At 38.2% G+C, this 18717-nt stretch overlaps 1 protein-coding gene and 1 pseudogene across 1 annotated transcript in view; one reads left to right on the forward strand and one right to left on the reverse strand.

The window, feature by feature from the left end:
* LOC127620564 (neurogenic locus notch homolog protein 2-like) overlaps window positions 1-13917 on the reverse strand; it is a 73214-nt pseudogene extending 59297 nt beyond the window's left edge.
* Window positions 1-18717, forward strand: part of LOC127620568 (uncharacterized protein C1orf21 homolog) — a 156825-nt gene that overhangs the window by 48383 nt on the left and 89725 nt on the right. The gene's annotated exons all lie outside the window — the stretch shown is intronic.

Consider the following 18717-nt stretch of genomic DNA (forward strand, 5'->3'; position numbering starts at 1 on the left):
CATAATAGGAATAATTAAGATAAGTAATTAACACTCATTTGTTAAAAACAAATTTATATCCTTTGGTTAACTGCCAAATGACTCCCTAAACATTTATAGGACAGTTTCCAATATGTTGGAATTGTATTGTTATAAATAGGGATGTGTCTTTATGTCAGCACAACACTGGCTCCATACATTCACAAGCAGTCACATTTAAAGTCCTTCACATGCAAACTATATATTTATCTCATTAAATAACAGTTTTTGAGGTTAAAAAAAAATCTCTCTAGGACATGACGTTATTTTGATTTGTGCGCTGAATGGTTATGTAACGACATTCATACATCAGATGGTAATGGTTTTTGGTATCAGAGCATTTTTACGAACACGAGTAAAAGTACATGACTATGGTATCAGACACAATTTTAACAACTTAAAGGGATAGTTCACACAAAAATGAAAATTCTCTTATAATTTAATCACCCTCATGCCATCTGAGATGTGAATGACTTTCTTTCTTCTGCAAAACACTTTTGAAGATTTGTAGAAAAAGATCCAGGCTCAGCACATCCTTAGAATGGGAGAGGACGGTGATAATATATTGTAGGTCCAAAAAGCACAGATAGTCAGCGTAAAATAAATCCATCCTATCTCCAGCGGTGACATTAATGTCTTCTAAAGCGAATCGATCACTTTGTGTGCAAAAAGAATGATATTTAAGCACTTTTTAACTATAAAAGATTGCTTCCAATCAGACGTTGAGGAATTGACAATTTTACCAGAGTGCTTCTGTGACGCAAGTCGTAAGCACGTTCCTTCAACTCATTGGTTGTGTGTCTGTCACTCGTCAGTTCACGTGCCATCGAGCTTATGTCAAGGGAGCACTCGGGTAAATTCGGATATTCGTCAACGCCTGACTTGGAGCAATCTTTTATTCAAGTGCTTCAATATTTTTATTTTTTGCGCACAAAGTGATCGATTCACTTTAGAAGACAGGATAGATAGGTTGGATCACTCTCCCATTTTAAGGACCTGCTGATCCTGGATCTTTTTCTACAAATCTTCAAAAGTGTTTTGCAGAAGAAAGAAAGTCATACAAATCTCAGATGGCATAAGGGTGAGTAAAATATCAGATAATTTTCATTTTTGGGTGAACTATCCTAACTAACAACTACACAATGTTAAAATAACAAACATATTTCATCTTCGCTTTTGTTAACACTCAAACTACTTAATAAATATATATTGTTCTTTGAGGAATTAATAAACAAGAGGATGGTTGTGTCATAATGTGTCCCGTAGAGATCAAGGGGAGATGGTAGATAGGCTCAGGACTCAGATATCATCCCAAAGAGGATTTTTATTAAAGGCCAGTGGAGTAGTAGGGGTGTACGAACTCTCAGTGAAGTGTCACAGAAACAATTCCAAAATTAAACCAAAAAATATATATTTACCAAAAATAAACATACACTGGACTCAGTGCAAACTTTGATATGACAATAACCAAAGAAAACAAATTGCTACAGGCAGCACAAATCTTCATGATACGTTCAGCAATATAACCCCTCCTCTCCTCACAAGGTTCCGTTTAGACTGTCTTATATAGCCTAGAACAGGCTCATTACACTCAAGACCATACCAACTACAGGGTTATCAATACAAAACCTTTGTAGCTTAAATATATGACCATTATACAATTAACTTTCCAAAAATCAAAAATTAAATAAAATAAACTCATTCAGCAACTTAAACTAAATGCAAACACCATAAGACATTTCCCCATGCCTACATTACCAAGGATTAAGTTCCCTATTAGTAGAAATCATTTAACCCAACCCAAGAAAAAGGAAAGCTGTGGACCCGCCCCCTCCTTTGAGGAGTCACAGGAACAGGAAATGGTAAGTAGACAGCATGTGGGGTATCTGTTTGCAATGTGGGAAAAAAAATACAAATTTGAAATAATAAATAACAAAAATGCATAGCTAAAAACTTGTCTGTGTGGTTAATGAAAAAAAAAAAAATCAAAAAGAAACTATAGTAGACATAACATGTTGTCAAGACCACTGATATGTGCACCTATCTGCAATCAACTCCAACAGCATATCTTCAACTTATTATAAATGAGTATTATAGAATAATGAACCTAAGGGACTGCACCATAGTCAACAGAAACACAAAACCCTAAATAACAAATGTAAAGAAACATAAGTCCACAAACAATTTGTAATGACTACCGCAGTGATGACGACATCTTAGCTCCCGTCATCACAGGTTGGCAGATGAATAGATGGATCTACCCCTCCCTCTGAAAAAAAATTAAAAGAGGGAGGAGCCCATTAAAAGAAATTTGTGTCGTTCAAAAGTAGAATAAATGAATAAAGCAATTCACTCAGAATTGTTAAAAACAAACATTTCTCTTCTTTCCTCCTGTTAAACACTCAATCTACTCCCTAAAGTTATCTAAGCAAAGGATGGAGGGAGGGAAGCATGCATACGGTTTGAGGTATGAGGGAGTGTTGAGATGGAAAAACAAAGGAATGGAGGGTAGTGAACTGATGAAAAGAGAGATAAAAGAAAGGGAAGAATTGCAATAGGGATAAGATGGATTGTATGAAAGTGGGCGTCAGCTGTGAGCACATGAAGGTGAGGAGTTCTAACACAGAACAGAGAGGAACAGTAACAGGATCCACACTCAATGCTGGCAGGAATTAACTCACACTGTTCTATGACTCCCTCTCATTCTCTTAATATTTTTTCATCTCGAGATCTCATATTCTTTCCTGTCTTTAGTCTGTCTTTCTCATTCTCTGTCTCTCTTTCCCTTTCTTGAGCTCAGCTCCAACAGTGACGTGAACAGATGTGAAATGGTGAGAGCGTGACTTTTTTCAGCACCGGTGATAAATCAGTTACAACACATCTACACAGCAGATGCATAACCTAATGTATGTGTGCACACACATGCACATGGGAATTTAAATGTGTGAGTGTGTATGTATCGTATTTATTGGCACTGATCATGTGGGTGTATGTTCTACAGCCAACTCAAACCTGCCTTCAATAAAAAACAGTCCCATGACTTTTTACCCTCACTAAATGCAGGAAGGGGATCAGGAACACCCAAAATAATTTCCTTGACGTCAAAACTGTTTTTGACTCAAAATCTGTCTTGAAATACACCTTAGGCTTTGCAGAGCTGAAGTAAATTTGAACAGCAGTGATTTTTAAAAGAGCTTTTAAAAAGAACTTACAGAACTAATTAAAATTAAAATGTGTGTATTATTTGAGCTGTAAAGTTAGTTAAATCTCAGTTTTTATGATCGTTTTAGGTTTTTGTCTGGGAAAAGAAATTATTATTACTTGCGGAATAGGTCAGTAAGCGATTTTATCACACTAAAATCATGTTAACACAAATTAGTTTAGTCTTAATAAGTCATATTAGTTTTGTGGCTATACTATTAAAAAAGTGCGTAATTTAACGTTTACTGATTTGACCAATTTCAGTAAGGCAATTGTCATTGCCTTACTGTAACCCAGGTTTTTGCTTTTTTTAAAGAAAATGAGTGACAAATCTAAATACATTTCTGTGGTAATTAACATTTTGCCACAAATCGTATTATATAGAAATTATATAGCAACAATGAAAACTTTTTTTTTTTTAAATACACAATGCTAAGTGAAAATCGTTCAGTAAATTAGAAATGTACCAGTAATAGATGCCTATATCTTCAACAGCCACATGATTTTAGATATCTTTCATGTCCTTAGCACAACCAGACAAGGGATGAATTATGCAAGATTAAGACTTAGCGTTAGGGCCAGGGTTTGTTCAATCCCTAATGCATAAGCAAGCATGAGCAAGAGTGATGATACTTGCTTTAACACCACTAATAACGTCAACGTCAAGAAGCGTTTCAAACTAAATTAATTTCTCTTCCTTCCAGAGGGGAATCAGGCGGCATTATAGTGTGTCAAAGCAATTCATGTTTGGAAGCGCTGCCTCATCCCCGTGACCAAACCCCGAGTTAGGGTAGATCTCTGCTCGTGTGTGTCTCGATTTCTCTTAGAGCTAATAAATGCTGAGAGAGATAGGGAAGTAATTATAAGAGTCTGAGTGGGCTGGTTGAGTGGAAAATACTCAATAGAGCGAGAGCATAAGTCCGAAAAGATTTGTTGGCATTGGCTCCCTTCCAAGCAGGACAGCAGAAGGAAGTTGTTCACGCTGAGTGAGGAAGTAACCCCATTTCCTGGCATTTCAGTTTATGCAACAAGTGCTCTCTATACTGTTAAATGTTGACATGGCAACACACAATAAATCCCCCTCCCATCCTCCCCGCCCAAGCCCATCTGTAATGAGACAGGGGGCATAATTGCATGCAGAATTGATAACATAAACATGAAGAGATGTTTTCAGTGGAGCTCATTATATTTGTACGTCACATGGGGCTAGAAAGCACACTGATTGTTTAATGTTAGGCTGCGTCTAGTTTGGGAGGAAACCTTGCTAATTCTCCGGGCAACTGCATTCCAATGAAAGTGTCTCTGACATTTGTGACTCTGAGAACTGGCTATTTTCTAAGCAATCAGATAGAACACTTTCACTTTTCAACATATTTGATGGCCTCTTTATGTCCAAAGGTCATTATGAATATCACATGTCCAATGTAGACAAGATCGATTTCAATTTACTAGCATCAAACCTACACACTGTCAGCAGTAGGGATGGGCATTTTGGTCATTTTGTCTACTCGAGTACTCTTAGTAATTAATTAAGAACTTAGAAGTTAGGGGAGAATAGACATTGTACAAATACAGTACACATAGACATGTACAACTACAGTATGCACATACAGGGTTCCTATGCAGCTTAAGGCAAGTTAGATTTAAGTATTTTTAATGCCACTCAGAATTAAATTTAAGACCAACTTTACAATAACCAAAATTGAAGAAAAAAAACGACATCAATTACTTAGGGTTATGGACAATTTTGCACAAATGTTTATTGTGACATAAAACATGACTTTTTTTGGTCCAGTGCAAATGTTAGATGATCTACTTCAAATGTAACACTTTCTAGGATGGAAACATGGAAAACAGTAACATAAAACAACATAACCATGAATCATCAGTAAAAAGGCACAATTGGCTGAGAACGTTATGTGCTTTCAAGGTGGAATACATTTAATGCATATTCAAAATACACAACTAAAAAGCCAATAATAATGTGTCACTCAGAGGCAAATTTCTTGTGTGTGTGTGTGTGTGTGTGTACACCTGGGCAATAACAATGTTATTATATCTGATGGTATCAGATGGTATCAGATGGTAATACCATGGTACTCTGAGATACAATTAACATATTTATGTACTATTCTGTATTTACATGATGCTTCAAAGAATACCATGGTACTATCATGGTAATTTGATATATGATTACCATATTTATATACTGTACAAAAAATACATTTAAATGGTGCTTCAATGTAATTCAAAGAATACTATGGTACTATGCACGTCACTATATGATTAACTAATTCATATGCCATTGTCTTAACATAGTACTCCCAGGTGGTGGTACAGTACATGTAGAAAAAACATGGTAATGCCATGGTACTTTTTATGTTTCCATGTAGGCTAGTGAATGTTTTGACTCTTTTAGTGGTAAAATGTCTTTTCCTGGGGGTAAAGACTTGACTGTTTGACCGCTTTCTGTGCTGGTTCCACCTATCGGCTGGAGTTTATTTAGTAGAGTAACACACCTTCAGGACAGTTCTATGGATGAATCTACACGCTCTTTGTGCTTATTCCGCCTGTTGGCTCGAGTTTTTTTTATAGAATATCTTTTGCTGTGCAATTTGGTCTCACCAAATTGTATTGAAACACCAGACTTGAGCATTCCAATGGCAAGGCTGTTGCAGGGGTTCTCGTAGGCGTACATGGACTGTTTGAGTTTGGCGGGATGGATGCCATTTGGTGCTGTCGTGCACAGGGTTAATGTGCGTGGTTTTTTTTCTAGCGGATGTTCGGGCTTTGTTGCACTAATGTTGGAATGTGGTCTTTATAATCTTATTTTTGACACACAATCTATTTTTTCTTATATGTCAAAAGTTAATATGAGTGGACAGCCATGGCCAAAAGTATTGGCAGTGAAATAAATGTTGTGTTTTGCAAAGTTTTCTGCTTCAGTATTTGTAGATTATTTTTTCACATGTTTCCATGGTGTACTGGAAAACAATGATAAGCATTTCATAAGTTTTATAGGCTTTTATTTGCAAAAACAATATATGCAAAGGGTCAATATTTACAGTGTTGGCCCTTGTTCTTCATAACCTCTGCAATTCGCTCTGGCATGCTAGATATCAACTTCTGGGCCAAATCCTGACTGATGGCGATCCATTTTTGCCTTATTAGTGCTCGTAGTTGATCACTGCTTGTCCACTCACCTTTTGAGGCTTGACCACACGTTCTCTATGGGATTAAAATCTGGGGAGTTGCCTTGCCACGGATCCAAAATTTCAATGTAATGATCTCCAAGCCACTTCATTATCACTCTTGCCTTGTGACATGGTGCTCCATCATGCCAAAAAAGGCACGGATCATCACCAAATTGCTCCTGGGTTGTTGGGAGAAGTTGCTCTTGCAGGATGTTTTGATACCAATCTTTATTCATGGCAGTGTTTTTGGGCAGAATTGTGAGAGACCCCACTCCCTTGGATGAAAAGCAACCCCACACATGGATGGTCTCAGGATGCTTCACTGTTGGCACGACACAGGACTCATGATAGCGTTCACGTTTTCTTCTCTGGACAATCAATTTTATGTCCCAAACAGCTGGAAGGGGGCTTCATCAGATAAAATAACTTTGCACCAGTCTTCTGCTGTCCAATCCTTGTACTTCCAGCAGAGTTTCAGTCTGTCCTTGATGTTTTTCTTGGAAAGATGATGCTTCATTGCTGCCCTTCTTGACACCAGGCCATTGTCCAAAAGCCTTTGCCTCACTGTGCGTGTAGATGCACTCACACCAACCTGCTGCCAATATTGAGCAAGCTCTGCACTGGTGGTGACACGATTCCGTTGCTGACTCCTCAGGAGGAGGCAGTCCTGGCGCCTGCTGGACAATCTGGGACATCCTGAGGCCTTCTTCACTGCAGTTGAACCTCTCTACTTGAAGTTCTTGATGATCCGGTAAATGGTTCTTTCAGGTACAGTATTCTTTGCAGCAATTTCCTTGCATGTGAGGCCATTTTGATGCAAAACGATGATGGCTGCATGTCTTTCTTTAGAGGTAACCATTGCTAACAAGAACACAATGATTGGAAGCACTTCTTCCCTCCTTTTATAGAAATCAGTCTGGTCTTATAATCCAATCAGAATGATAGAGTGTTTTCACCTGACTAGTACTCATTCACACTTTCCCAGGTGCTGCTGATATAATAAGTGAAATTATGTTAGGTGATCATTTTGTGCCAGGGACAAAAACAGTGAAATTTGGGTTTTTGTGATGAAGTAAATTTTTTTGTCCAATGAAGCTTTTTGCAATTATTTAAAATGCATCTGATCACTCTGCACAATAATCTAAAATCAATGTGAATCAACACCACAACAACTGAAACAGAAAACTTTGTGAAACACAAAATTTACTGTGTAAATTACTGTGAAATTTAAAATTACTGCCAATACTTTTGGCTACGGCTGTATTGTCTTTCTCCACAAGGAATGTGAAAGGGTTGGGGTACCCCATAAAAAGAAGGAAGGTTATTTCTCTTCTTAAGCGTAAGAAATATGATGTGTTTCTTCAACAAACACACCTTTCTTAATAGGAAGCTGAAAAATTGGGGAAGAAAGATTTTTTTTATAGTGCTGGCTCGAGAAAGAGCATGGGAGTCATTATGCTGTTCAGTAAACATCTACAATTCAAATGTCTCAAACAGAGTAAAGATAAATTAGGAAGAGTCGTTACTGTTTTAGCTGAAATTTAGGGACAAGTCTTATTTTGGCTAATATGTATGCACTTAACGTTGATGATCATGGCTTTTTTACAGATCTTGAAGGGATGATGCAAGCCACTGGCACCCCTCATAATATAATATTGGGTGTAGAGTCCGACTGATATGGGATTTATCTACCGATACCGATTTTAGAGGGGGAAAATTCACAGATTACCGATATGGTGGCCAATATAGTTAATTTTTGAGCTGGAATGAAAACAAACCTTTTCTATGTGGATTATGCACCGATTTAGCACTGATATGAAAATATAAAATGTACTCAGAAGGCTGCTTTCTTAAACAAATATTTTCATCAAAGAATATTTGACATTATTATATTACATTGTCAGTATTGGAAAAAGTATAATATTTCCCCCTGAAATGTAGTGGAGTGGAAGTATAAAGTAATAGAAAATGCCATGGTAATACTCAAGTAAAGTACAAGTACCTCTAAATTGTACTTAAATACAGTTTTCTTGCTTATCAAAACATCATCAGCAATATTGTGCTGTTAATGTATAACAAAACAGTCACAAACAATATGTTCGCTGCTGCCGAGTCAAGGGATAAACAGCGGCAGCGGTGTTACACCGTATTCTGCTACACAAGTTCAGGGGAACATTTCAACGGTGGAAAACCCGACTTTTAAATGTGGAATCCAATGACTGGAATCGTTTGGTTGAAGGGGGTACCAAACTGCGAATCCTGAACAAATCAGTTTGGTGAATAAATGTATACACATGAAATTACACTCAGCTTACAAGGTATGTAAGTAGCTCCGGGTTAGCTGTGTCACAGAGAGTAAAAGACGGATGTTGTTTATTTACTTTCCAGCATTCCCTCTCACCAACTAGGTAACAACATAGCATGAAATCAACACTCAGCAGACACAATCCACCACCGCACCGTTGTCTGTTGATCTACAAACAGATGCTCTGATGCATACCTTTCAATCTGCTATGTTACTGATTGCACTGACAAACTATAGCTGGCTAAAATAGCAAACAGATGTGATAAACATGAGTGACATCGTTGTCAGTGACAGGGTTTGAGAGGCACTAAAGGTGGTTCTTAAGGGCGGATCATACAGTATGCCGCATTCACCAAAAACTCCAAAGCACAAGAACTCATGGAATTGGAAGGGAATATTAAAAGTTCTGAGGCAGAACTGAAGCGCCGAATGTCAACTAATGACTACAGGGAATTGATCCGATTGAAATACAGATATAATACTATTTTGTCACGGAAGGTGGAGTTTTGTCTATTCAGGGCAAGACAGTTATATTTTATATTTTGATTCAAGGCAGGGAAACATCTAGCTAGATATATAAAACAGAGATAGTCCTACTATTCTCTCAGTGAGCTCTGCTGGTGGTGAAATATTTACCTCAGTCATTGATATTAATAATGATTTTAAAGAATTCTATCTTGGTCTCTATAGTTCTATAGTCTACTGAAGAAGATATAAGAAACTTTGTGGAACCATTAGAACTTTCTAAACTGATGACTGAGCAAAATTCACTTGATTCTGAGATAACTCTGGAGGAACTTGGCGAGGTCACCATGGTTTTCGTGATACTAAAATAATTGTGTTTCTATAACGCAGTATAAAGTTGAAAATAGTTTTGAAGACCCTGCGTTCAAACATCTTAGATGTTTGAAAGAAAGATTTCGCCTTGTGTGAGTGTGCGTGCTTTTCCAGAGTGTAGAGCACTGTTTCTGTCACCGTGCTCTGGACAGAAAGTCACCTTGCACTCTGTTGGAGTTTGTTGCTGTGATGATTCATGCTTCCTTCCATTTAACTTGGAATTTTTAACTTGGAACACCACTTTATGTTGGACTAACAACTCGTGTGGAAATCTTCAGCTCTGATTTCACTTAGATGCAAGTGTGTCAAGCAAACATGTAGGCACCAAGGGAGATTTACAGTCAATGATTATTACATTTTTAACTTTTATTAAATAATATACATTATTGAGTCAAAGTTTCTACATTATATGACAATAAAACCTGTTTAGCAAACGTGTGCAGAGACAGATATTCAAAACATGGTGGATTAAACTTTCTTTTGAAGATCGTAAACCTGTAGAACAAACGTTAGCATTGCAGCATTGTTTATCAGTTTGGTTGTTTTTAGCGTCTCTGTTGACAATCAAGGTACCTCTGAAAATGATGACATAATCAATCTCAAATTTAAAAATAAGGCCCCAATTTGATACAGAGTGTATAGTAGTCAGGTAGTTGTCACTGAATTTCGAATTCAGTGAAAAGTCACGTCAAGCATTGTCATTTTCGATCATCGTTTTCATGATCGATCATTGTTGTCACTTCCGAGTACTTGGGTACTTGAGTACTCGTGCCCATCCCTAGTCAGCAGCACTAAGGAGGAAATGAGGCTGCATGACATATTAGTGTTTTCAGATCATGCCTGTAAAGCTTATACGCGCACACACACACACACATATGCATGTGGATGTGTGACCATTGGTGCTAAGCTTAGAGTATTGCCATGGCAGGAATGCAGAATGTCTTAATTCCTACTTCATATGTTATCATGCAGAGGAGACACAAGGGTTTTAATCCATGAATTTAACAATCTTGAGTGTCTCACTGCTTTCTGGCCTCCAGCAACATTTTCAGACAAAAGTGCTGACACTCAGCTTTGGAGGTTTGGTCATTTACAGTTGTGTGTTGAAAATGCAAAGCACACTAAACATGCTTTACTCAAATGGATTGTAATAATAAACTTGGGGATGATTTAAAAATGTCATCATAGCACAGACTCGGTCGTACCCTCCAGCGCAGCAGCTTGTGGGAAGCAAACATCTCTGAGAAATGCACAACTGTGGGCTATTCCATAAACAGCCTGTTGTGTTCTAAAATGAGGGAGTTTGTCAAAGATAAATCACATTTCACACCAGCGAGCAGCAGCGGGTCAGAACCGTGTCCGAGCACCATGCAGCTTGCAGCTGGGAACAATGGGCCAAATTCATATTGCACGCGCTGTAACGGCTGATAAGCAAACCATAAGACTTGTCGCAACCTACACAACTAGGTCAATATGATGTCATGTGCCTGCGAAAGAAAGAGAGAAATCTATCCCACCGCAAGAAATTATACTCAATACATACAGTAGGAACAAGAAGAAACATTATTTGTGAGACACAATTGGCAAGCAACTGCAGCACTGTGAAATGTGTATTAGAGAAATGCTTTTCATGACTCAACGCACAAAGTACACTCACTGAGCACTTTATTAGGAAGACCTGTACACCTACTTATTCAAGCAATTATCTAATCAGCCAATCATGTGGCAGAAGTGCTATGCATACAATTATGCAGATACAGGTCAGGAGCTTCAGTTAACTCTTTCCCCGCCAAACACGGAATTTTCCGTGTTTTATGAAAAAACGCTTCCCCGCCAAACACGGAATTTTCCGGGTTTCCGTGTTTTAGATGTTATACGGTAAGGAAGACCCCTCCGTATGTTTTGAAAGAGTACGCAACTCTTTGATCAAAGAAACAGACTGCGATCGTCTCAAACATGAAGAAGTGGAGTATTGAGAAGCTCAAAATATCAGACATAAACATGCCTTTTTATCAGCTTTTTGTCTGAAATGTTGTTTTTTGACAAAACCGACTTCTGTTCAAGTCGCAATAAAAAAAGAACAAATGAAGATAAAATAAAATCGTTTTTTTTTGCCTAAAAGCAGAGGCTCAGATCTTTATTGTGATATATAGCATCTTCATATATTCATGGAAGAAAATATTCTGCGGGCCATTAAAGTTTAGCGAAAATCGTCAAAAACCGTGGCGGTGGCTGGCAACTTTTTTTTAAAAACGCTGGCGGGAAAGAGTTAATGTACACATCAACCATCAGAATGGGGGAAAAATGTGATCTCAGTGATTTTGACCGTGGCATGATTGTTGGTGCCAGACGGGCAGATTTGAGTATTTCTGTAACTGCTGATCTCCTGGGATTTTCATGTACAACAGTCTCTAGAGTTTACTCAGAATGGTGCCAATAACACCCAATGAGTGGCAGTTCTGTGGACGGAAACGCCTTGTTGATGAGAGAGGTCAACAGAGAATGGCCAGACTGGTTCGAGCTGACAGAAAGGCTACGGTAACTCATATAACCACAAATGTAGTGAGCAGAATAGCATCTCAGAATGCACAACACATCGAACCTAGAGGCGGATGGGCTACAACAGCAGAAGACCATGTCGAGAAGTTTATTAGGACCATAGTGTTCCTAATAAAGTGTTGAGTGAGTGTATGAAGACATTCTGCAAAAATACTTTTTTTGGAAGAAAATCTTCCATGATTTCCAAAATTATAGTCATGAAAACTAACTTCCCCTTTTTTTGGGAGAGAATGAGGAATGCTGCCAAATATGTGACTACCTGCAACACCTGAGAACCGAACCAATAAGCTCCCTGTTACACATAACCTTTTATTCATTTTGCCTGTTTTCTTGCTTTCTTAAAACCAGTTTCATTTTAGCTTTACACCAGTTTCATTTAATTCTGTATTCATGCAACATTGGATAGTTTGTTTCGCTGTCACAAAAATTGTGAGATAAATAGAGATAAAGAGAACGAGAAAGCCAAGGGAGAGAGAGTGGAATGTGAAACACCAACACCAACGAGCCTGCAGTCATTCTATATTGCCTTGTTTTCTTTTGTGAGGCTCCTCTATTCTGGAGGGACTGGGTCTGACTAAAGCATTTGGAATAGAAGTCGTATGTGACCTTTTTCTCGCAAACACGACTCTCGAATGCAACACCTGGCACCCTTTGTGTCTGAAGCATGCTGAGGTGATCTGCTCAGCATAAATAAACAGCCGTCAGATGCAAAAATAAAAACGAAATGCAGTCAGGCGGTTAGATTTTACTTGCTTATTTCGGATAACAAAGAAAGTTCCCTGTTCACATACAGTACGAAAATATATTTATAAAACTTTCTCTTAAAGAAAAACAAAACTTTGTTAATCTTTCATTCGATTACGTTTGATTTTCGCTTTGCTCCTCGAGTGCAAAACGTATGCACTTTTTCCTCGATGGTTTATTTAGCCATGCAGCCCAAAATACACACAGAAACACACACAAAAAAGGTCCATATTGCTTTCCCTCAGCCGTGTCCATTTTGAATTCCTCTCACAAATAATGAGAGTTGCTGCAGATTTAATTCTCTCCAACTCATTCACATCTGGGCAGCGGTGCGAAGGACAAGAGGTCCACTCAGAAAAAATCTATAAAAAATTCTGAGTGCGTCAAAAGTTCATTCAAAATATATGCACGCCATATATCATAGAATATAGCTTTGTTTATTACATAAATGTTTTCAAATATGTTTTATACTTAGGTTTCAGACCAGAAGTCTGCGCTAGCTACAGCTAACATGTTGCAAGCAGGAAAAAAATACAAAGTTGCTTCACTATGAAGTGCTTTCTGACTCTGAAAGACACGCAAAACAGATCAAGTGTATTAAAAATGAAATGAGCTCTAAGATGAAGCTGACACACGCCATTCGAGGCCGTGCAGAACTGAAACGTGAGCGCGGATGCTTCAGACAGTCGTACAGATGCGTACTCGGCTAAAATTCTTTTGAGGAAGAAAACATGACCAGGGAAAATGACTCACCATATGATAATTTAAAGCAGCAAACAGCTAGGAAGATGACTTTTCCCGAAGAGACACCGGGTGTTTGGCCCATATTTTTGGAATCCACATAGAGTCGCCAGCGCGAGGCTGTGCTCTGTCTCAGGTTAAAGCGCAACAATCTTAAATGATCTTCAAACGAACAAACGAGTCGGAAATAATATTATATTCGATAGATGAGTTGTCTTTTTCAGTCAGAGTATCTGGATAGACCTTATAAATCCGTTTAGTTTTGTCTTCATTTAAGGTTTTTTTACGCGGAGATCAAACTTTCTGAACTTCTCTCTTCCTTTCGTTCGAGTCACTGAAGTCGCAGACAAAGATGTTCTTCCGCGAACACTACAGGTGGAACTATAGTATGTGTTGCGTCCATAAATCAAAAGCTTCACAAATATTTACTTCTTATGAGTCAAGCCTTACTTTTAAATTATTACATTATAGATTTTAGCGCATTTTTGGGAGAAAATTCGAATTAGTTCTAATACATGGGGTTTTTCTCTTTCGGAGGCGGAGGAATTTTCACTCATTCTCAACTCCGCAAAGCCGAGTATGACTCAAATTTAACCCGTTCATACTTTCCCCCTCCACCCGTTGACGTTACCTTGTTAAATACCACTCCGCTCCCAGGGGATTTGATTTAGGGAAATTCTGTTGTATTACAGTCATTCTGTATGTAGGACATAGAAAACGCATTAAGAACAATAAGGTGTTAAAACTGAGTTAAAATGGAGCAGAAGTACATGAGAAAAGTTTAGCGAGACAGTATTTGCTCACTAGAACTAAACTTTTTTTTTTCTATGTACTAGATGTGAATATCCTTGGAGTATTTTAACAACATTCGTCACAGAGCAGTTCATTTCGATTTGCCATTAAAAGCCTGAAGGTAGAAGCAAATAACATCATTACATAGAACATTTGTATGAATCAAAGCTTTTAAAAGACCTTTGTCCTAACAAAAATGATCAAACAGGTATTGTCTCCTGCTCAAAAGGAAACATTATTTTAGACTGAACAAGCTCCACTTGTTGTCCTACCCAAGTTCTTTCCAACTACCCCACATCAAAACATTACAGCAGAAATATGACATGACTCAGGTACCATCTACCCTGCCATCTTCAAAGATATATCTGAGGGACTCCATTGTTTAAAATGTCACATTAATGGGCTTGTGTTGTAAAGACAAAATCAACAATTCAATCCCTTTTTTGTTTAAGTCCTCAAGTCCTTTCTGATGAAAGACTCTACATTGAAAAGAACAATTTAGCCCTCCCTGTCTCACTGTAGGGGGTCCAGCTTTGGTTACTCTAGTTGACTGCTGAAACAAAAGGTTGACTTTAGCTACAATCAATCTGTTCTTCCTGAAATTCGAAACACTGCCCCCAGTATTTTGTTGGGTGTATAGGCACAAGTAAGCTCCATTTTCTGGGTATAATGTCCACATAGGGGTGCCAAAAGTGAGTTGTGAAGCGAGTTGTTTTCAGCTAAAGGCTGTAATACAGTGAAGAGGAATGCATATTTTATAAAATATGTTAAAATTTTATGTTACAGGGGAAATGCAACTTCTAAATCACACTCGTCACAGATTATTCAAAACATGATTACTAGCATGGCTGGACTGGTAATCTGGCATACCGGGCATTTTCCCGGTGGGCCGACGTACTTTAAGTGGAGGACTGGCCATCAGGAGAACAGAGGTGTCCGGTGGGTCGGCCGACAGGGTGTGATAAGCATAAATGAGCCGCCGTGTTATGCAGAATGGACCACAAAACGCCGCCACGATATGCATACGCGATATGCATATTTTTAATTATAACTGATTGTAGAGAACAGAAAGGAATTTTTTTTATTTCATTTAAAAAAATATATATTTTCTCCCCTTTTTCTCCCCAATTTGGAATACCGAAGTCCTCGTGGAGGCATAGTGACTCGCCTCAATCTGGGTGGCGGAGGACAAATCTCAGTTGTATCCATGTCTGAGACCGTCAATCCACGCATCTTATGTTGGCTTGTTGAGCGCGTTACCGCAGAGACATTGCGCGCATGGAGGCTTTACGCTATTCTCCGCAGTATACACGCACAACTCACCACACGCTCCACTGAGAGCGAGGACCACATTATAGCAACCACGATAAGGTTAACCCAATGTGACTCTACCCTCCCTAGCATCCGGGCCAATTTGGTTGCTTAGGAGACCTGGCTGGAGTTTCTCAGCATGCCCTGGATTCAAACTTGGAACTCTAGGGGTGGTAGTCAGCGTCTTTAATCGATAAGCTACCCAGGTCCCCCAGAAAGGATATTAAAAGAGACATTATTCAATGACAAATGGGTTGTGTGGATCTCGTCTTTGGACACACGGAACAACTTTTACTCTCAACATGCAGTGAAAGGATCTCGCTGCTGTATATTCCACCACTATATTACACAATTACTGGTGAGTGAAATATAAGCATTTACCAGCCAGTTGGCAAATATATGCATTTTGGTTGCATAGTGCGGAATTTGATTGCATATGCGAGTGATTTCCTCTTATTGTGGTGTAGGGTTGCACAAAGAGTAAAAGATCGATCTTGGGATGTAAGAATCGGTATTGAGATCATTCAAATGAAGATCGCGATGCATCAGAAAATCTATGTTTTTACCCACCCCTAATGATTACTTCCTGGAGTGGTGGTGGTGTAGAGGACTAAAGCACATAACTGGTAATCAGAAGGTCGCTGGTTCGATCCCCACAGCCACCACCATTGTGTCCTTGAGCAAGACACTTAATCCAGGTTGCTCCGGGGATTGTCCCTGTAATAAGTGTACTGTAAGTTGCTTTGGATAAAAGCGTCTGCCAAATGCATAAATGTAAATGTAAATGGATTCAATGCGGGATCCGAACCCGGGACTCACATGCTGCTGATGCTCTTCCGATCACACCACAAGGGATGTAAATACATTGGAACTGATGCAAATGTCTGATAGGAGATGGCGCTTGTCAGTAAGTCAGCGTAGTGTGGCCAAACGTGTACTGGAACTCTCGGAAACATGCAGACTTCCGTGTGATCCCATCTTTTACCAGGGTGGCATAGACTGCTTTTTTCTATTTTCCCTGACCCAGAGTCTTAGCTCAATCCACAAAGTTTATGAACTTTTTAGCAGCACATATCATGTGACCTTGACCATGCCGACTTCATTCTACCAATTAATTTCCCTTTATCTCAAGAGACCTTCAAGGCAAATAATATTTTTTTTTTATTTCAAGTCATTGTTACATATGGCATCACAACACTGAGCAGTTCTAATTTATTAACTACTTTTTGTAGGAGTTTCTTCTGGAATCTCCCTTAAAGTCCCTAAAAAACAGCAGTTTAAATTTATGGGTGTGCCATCTATGCCGCTGAGCTCAGATTATGCTCGTTCAGCAAAGAAAACATCTGTGCAATATGTCGGTTGAATCAGTTTGTAAAACTCATTTTAATTTATTGTTGTTTTAAACTTCTGGATGAAATGGGAGTGTTTGAGCTGACTCTGAAGTGTATTGTCTATAGTAAAGGGAAGAAAGTAAAGTTGCCACTCCTTGCATTTAATCTTAAATCACATTTATATATCAGTGGCAAAGCTTTAGAAAGAGTACTTACAGTACATATTTACAGATTGGTCTAAAAGTGCTTACAACCTTTCAGAGTTCACTGACATTATTTTGACCGATACACTCAATACTGTTGCTGCAAATTAAAATATCAAAGTGACTGTACAGTATGTAACCATGATTGGACAGAGGTCATATGGAAACAAATGGCACAATTTTTAATGGCCTGCAATCCAGATGCTGATTTATCCTAGTAGGCATGTATGTCAAAGGGGACCAGATAAAACAGTGATATATTGCGGCTAGGTGGCATCAGAAGACTGATTGCCTCACCATTGGTTACCTACACCCCCACTTCTTTTGCCCATCCTCCTTTAGCGTGGGAAACTATACTTAGCTACACACTAAAAACATTGACATTGGAGGAGGAAGTTACCAGTTTAAAGGAGTTGGAAGACAGATAGACAGACATATAGAGACATAATGTACATAAATACATACACACATATTTAGTGCAGTGGTACAACCCAGGCTGTGCCACATCCACATATGATGACATACTGACAAAATTAGATGGAAGCATCACCTATCTTTTGCCCTGTTAAAATGAAATGAGAGAGGGGGCACAGGAAGTGAGAGGGTATATTTAGTGGTAGATTATCTCTCCCCGCGACCTCTTTAATCTTCTGCACTGGGAGTCGCAGTGGCCATAAAATGTGTTGATCACATAGGCTTAAGATCTGCTCCATCAGTTAACAAAAAATATATTACATATTAAATGATCAGTGCCCTAAGTATCATCCTTAGATTTCCACATAAGGAATGAACTGCCATGTTTACTTTGTCATTACAGAATGCTTTCTCAAACCTACAGAAGAGAGCTTGATGTGTGGGAAAAGACAAAGCATGGATTATTTTAGATCTTAATATCCAAAAAATTACATTATTACATTATTATGCAGTGTTGTTTCTAAAACAAGATAAATCAATTTGATCTTGTTTTAAGGATTTTAGATATTTTTACAGGAAAAAATTATTATCAAGAATATGATTTTTGCCCTAATATCAAATGTCTTACTAGAAAAAAAGAAATTAAGATCCAACGTGAATTTTCTTGCAAAAAAATATGATCCTAAAGCTGACAATTTATACAAGGTTTATTTCTATTTCTTCTACTTCAAACTTAATTCAAACTTACTTCTCTGTCTGCTCGTATGAAGGTAACACATCATAAGAAAGTTTCACTGCTGTTGAAATGCACTTTTGATCGCATCATATATATGTATAAATGTTTTCCATCTGAAAGGACTAAATATTAAACAAAACAAATTACAATAAAATGCAAAGCAATCTCTTTAGTAATGAAAATACTTTTTGAATGTAACTGTATTCAAATTATCAAAGTTAAATTGTAACTGTAGTGGAATAAAGTTACTTATATTTTGTATTTTAAATACGTAATCCCGTTACATGTATTCCGTTACTCCCCAACCCTGGATATATATACAGGTATATAT

This window comes from Xyrauchen texanus, chromosome 27 (assembly GCF_025860055.1).
Source record: "Xyrauchen texanus isolate HMW12.3.18 chromosome 27, RBS_HiC_50CHRs, whole genome shotgun sequence".
Classification (NCBI taxonomy): Eukaryota; Metazoa; Chordata; class Actinopteri; order Cypriniformes; family Catostomidae; genus Xyrauchen; species Xyrauchen texanus.